General features: G+C 42.5%; 2 non-coding genes across 2 annotated transcripts; both read left to right on the top strand.

The window, feature by feature from the left end:
* Positions 1-218: 218 nt before the first annotated feature.
* On the top strand, positions 219-292 carry TRNAN-GUU. Its single transcript has one exon. It is a non-coding gene; the product is annotated as a tRNA-Asn (tRNA).
* Positions 293-4,396: 4,104 nt separating this feature from the next.
* On the top strand, positions 4,397-4,468 carry TRNAE-UUC. The gene has a single exon. It is a non-coding gene; the product is annotated as a tRNA-Glu (tRNA).
* Positions 4,469-4,892: the final 424 nt, after the last annotated feature.

Below are 4,892 nucleotides of genomic sequence, written 5' to 3'. Positions count from 1 at the left end.
GTTGCTTTCTGCTACTGCTAAGAAACTGGGGAGGAAGCAAGCAAGGATCTGAATGTCACATGGCAGGGATGGTTTCATGTTATAGGTTTTAGAATTACCCAACTCAGACCTAGACTTGCAATCAAGTAGTGGTGAACCAGAAATCTAGGTAGCAAAAGCATCCTGTGTTTACCTAAATATCTATAAATATGATCTGCAAGAACAGCACACTCAGGTCAGTCTCTGTGGCGCAATTGGTTAGCGCATTCGGCTGTTAACCGAAAGGTTGGTGGTTCAAGCCCACCCAGGGACGGTCAACACTTTTTTATTCCAATTCCGTCGTTACTATTTTTCTCCATTCTTCTTTTCAGATCCAGAAGTTCTACTTCTAACCTAAAATCCTACACAATGGTTGCTTTGTAAAACACGTTTCCTAACATCTGCCACCCCAGAGTTTAGAGGTCCTCTAGTGCCGAACTAGAGGATCCTGTACTTTTCCCTCCAGAAACAAATCCTTTGAGAGCTGCTTTCCTGCAGAACCTCGCAGCCAGCAGGACTTTGCTGGTACTAAGGAAAACAAGTATGGCTCTCTCGCTCAATGCTAAAGAGCTGGAGAAACCCAATGACCTCTCCAAGTTTAAAGAGTGCAGGGGCAGCAAAACTCCACCTCCGTTCTCTTAGGGTCCCGACTGCACCTGAGAATTACATTAACAGAATATAGATCGAATTTCTTTAATACAAGTTTTATGTGGCACAGAAGCACTTATGAGGAAATGGAGATGAGAAGAAGCAGTTAGAGTTAGTAATTTATATATTAAATTGGATGAAGAGCCGTAAGTTGTGAAGAAGCAACTAAATTACGTGGAAAGGCTTTAAAAATAAGAGGTTTTTTTTTTTTTTTTTACAAGATATCTACAGAAAAGTGCCTTTAATAAACATTTACATAAGTTAAAAACTTAAATAGTTTTTGATGGTATCTGATTCAAATTATGGGCCTGGAGGAAATAAGAGGTGATAGAAGTGGGTCTTGAGATAAGTTGGCATTTCCTTGCCATGTAACTGTCTCAGATGTTATCATAAAGGATCTTCAAACAAGAGAATTTCAACTTGTTCACATAGGAAGAAAGCCGACTCTTTTCCTAGTAAGGGAGGCTCAGTGAGATTTGTGGGTTCAAAGCACTCAGGTTCACAACAATCTGCTCAACTGTCTCATTTCCATTCCCACTGTTGATGAATGCACCAACTGTCACAGAAGAGGCATACCCAGACTATGAATTTAACTTGGGTTTTAGTTTTTTAACCTGCAGGATCAAATTTGAAGTTCATATCTTAGCTATTCAAGATATACACACACACACACATCCTATTTTTACTGTTTTGTCGGTAACTATGGAACTCTTACTGGATAGAAAGTGGTATACAGATCATGGGAATGTGAATAGTTACAACCACTTTAGAAAGCTATTTAGATGGACATACCTGCCACAGCTGACGTATGTGTGCATGTTTCAGTAATTTTTTCTGAGGTATATACCTAAGAGAAAACTATGTAACTATATAGATATAGAGGTAGAGATAAATAGGCAGATAGTCTCCAAAATACATGTACAAAATTGTTCAAGAAACCATTCTTTAAATTTTTATTTAATATATCATAAACTGTACATATTTAAAGTATACAAAATGGTGTTTTGACATATGTATATACTAGTGAATCCAACACTGTCATTAAGATAGTGAGCATAGCCGGGCGCGGTGGCTCATGCCTATAATCCTAGCATTTTGGGAGGCCAAGGTGGGGGGATCATGAGGTCAGGAGATGGAGACCATCCTGGCTAACACGGTGAAACCCCGTCTCTACTAAAAATACAAAAAATTAGCCAGGCGTGGTGGCAGGCGCCTGTAGCCCCAGTTACTCGGGAGGCTGAGGCAGGAGAATGGCGTGAACCCAGGGGCGGAGCTTGCAGTGAGGGGAGATCCAGCCTGGGCGACAGAGCGAGACTCCGTCTCAAAAAAAAGAAAAGAAAAGATAGTGAGCATATAGGCTGGGTGCGGTGGCCCAAGCCTGTAATCCCAACACTTTAGGAGGCCAAGGCGAGCGGATCACCTGAGGTCAGGAGTTCGAGATCAGCCTGACCAACATAGAGGAACCCCATATCTACTAAAAATACAAAAATTAGCCGGGCATGGTGGCACATACTTGTAATCCCAGCTGCTTGGGAGGCTGAGGCAGGAGAATCACTTTAACGCGGGAGGCGGAGGTTGCAGTAAGCTGAGATTGCACCATTGCACTCCAGCCTGGGCAACAAGAGTGAAACTCTGTCTCAGAAAAAATAATAATTAAAAAGAAAAGACAGTGAGCATCTCCATCATCCCCAAGCAGTTTCCCTATAGCCTTTTGTAATTCCACAATTCCACCTTCATGTTCCTTACCACCTCACACCCCCTCTTACCCACCCATCCCCAAGCCAACCACTGATCTGCTTTTTGTCAGTATAAATAAGTTGTCATTGCCTAGAGTTTTACGTAAATGAAATCATACAGCACGTCCTCTTTTTTGTTTGGTATGATCTCTCAGTCCATTCAGGTGCTATAACAAAATGCCATAGACTGGGTGGCTTATAAGCAACAGAAATTTATTTCTCATGGTTCTGGAGGTTGGGAGGTCCAAGATCAAGGTGCTTGCACATTTGGTTTCTGGTGAGGGCCTGTTTTCTCACAGAAAGCAGTCTTTTAAGAAGTCTCACATGGTGAGGGTCTCTTTTATAAAGACGCTAATCGTATTCATGAAGGCTCCACCTTCATGACCTAATTACCTCCCCAAAGCCCCATCTTGTAATATCATAACCTTGGGAGTTAGAATTTTAACATATGAATTTGGGATGTGTGTGCAAACATTCAGTCCATTGCAAATAGTCTGTCTCTTTAATTTTAGACATTCTAATTTATGTGTAGTGGTACCTTTACACCCACTAGGATGGCTATAATTTTTAAAAAGACAGAAAATATAAAGCATAGGCAGAAATGTGGAGAAAAATGAAATCATCATAAACAAATTCAGTGGTATTAAGTACGTTCACAGGATTGTGCAACCACCATCTCAATCTAGTTCCAAAACATTTTCATCATAAGAAAGTAAAACCCCATATCATTATGTGATTACTCCACATTTCCCAGCCCCTGGCAGCCATTACTCTGTTTTCTGTTCCTACATATTTACTTATGCTGGTGGGAATATAAGTGACTTAGTAATTCCACTACTAAATAGATAACCCCCAAAAGTAAAAAACAGATACTCAAACAAATGCTTGTACATAAATGTTCATAGCAGCAATATACACAACAGCCAAAAGGTGGAAACAACCCAAATGCCCATCAACAGACTAATGGATAAAGGAAATGTGGTATATACATAAAATATTATTTGGCCATAAGAAGAAATGAAGTCCTAGCACGTACTATGACATGAATGAACCCAAAACTATGCCAAGTGAGAGAAGCTGGACAAAATGTGACACATTATGTGATTTCATTTCTGTGAAGTACATAGAATAGGTAAATCCATTTCAGGTTCCAGGAAACAGAGCATGGCCTGAAAGATGGGTGCAGCTCCAGGTAGGCAGGTCTCCCAGGCTCTGAATGCTCCTTCCTCTGCATGGGGAGGGGCATATTTAAAGATCAGGAATAGGATCCTTTGGGGGAGGGAGGCAAAAGAGACACATGTTTTTCTCAATCAACCGTGGAGAAACTATGTAAGTGAAGGACATGCTGATTTTAGGAAGCAAGAAGGAGGGCGGGAGGGAGGGAGGAAGGGAGATGAGAAACTCTCGTGTCAGAGGGAGTGCGTGAGAAAAATGATTTGGGAAATATTTTTCTCTTCCCCAGCTTGACTTGTGACAATGTTTCTTCCAACGTTTCTGCCCCTAAAGCCTTCTGCCACCCTCTGGCCCAGGCAGCAGTCACTGCATCCAGTACTATACACATTACTGCAAAATATTCTTAAGACATTCCTGGCCGGGCGCGGTGGCTCAAGCTTGTAATCCCAGCACTTTGGGAGGCCGAGACGGGCGGATCACGAGGTCGGGAGATCGAGACCATCCTGGCTAACACGGTGAAACCCCGTCTCTACTAAAAAATACAAAAAACTAGCCGGGCGAGGTGGCGGGCTCCTGTAGTCCCAGCTACTCCGGAGGCTGAGGCAGGAGAATGGCGTAAACCCGGGAGGCGGAGCTTGCAGTGAGCTGAGATCCGGCCACAGCACTCCAGCCTGGGCGACAGAGCCAGACTCCGTCTCAAAAAAAAAAAAAAAAAAAAAAAAAGACATTCCTGTAGCTTTCTAACATGTGCCTGAGGTGGTTGAGGCGTCTGTCCTAAGATCTTTTCCCAGAAGGTGTTGCCCACATTCTGTGACTGTCCCTCCCTGGTGGTCTAGTGGCTAGGATTCGGCGTTTTCACCACCGCGGCCCGGGTTCGATTCCCGGTCAGGGAAGTCTGCTTTTCTGCTTTCTGATGTCACTGCAGTGGTTTCCACCAAAGCCATATTCAGTGATCTTCAGTTCAAGGCGGTGAACACTGCCTGTGCCTTTCAACCTCTCCCAGATGATCCTGAAGTCTCGGTCTTGAGAACCGCCGGGCAAGGTCATTAGGGAGCCCTTGACAAGTAAGAAGGTTGATAAGTTACTGTTGTCAAGTAACTTCTCATTGTAAGAGGTTGACTTTCATCTATTCATCTTATGGGTAAAGTTAACTAACTTATTACCATATAAAAATATGTTTCTATTTTTACAAAAGACCAAACGAATTAAGAGAAGTTTTCCATGTTTCAAATATGCAAATTAGTATAATGGACTAGTTTGTTTTCCGATTTGGAACACCTGTTACCAGAGGAAACAGCAGCGCATCTGGTAAAATAA

The sequence above is a fragment of the Theropithecus gelada genome, chromosome 1 (genome assembly GCF_003255815.1).
Source record: "Theropithecus gelada isolate Dixy chromosome 1, Tgel_1.0, whole genome shotgun sequence".
Taxonomy (NCBI): Eukaryota; Metazoa; Chordata; class Mammalia; order Primates; family Cercopithecidae; genus Theropithecus; species Theropithecus gelada.
This window is presented reverse-complemented; position numbering and strand designations above follow the sequence as displayed.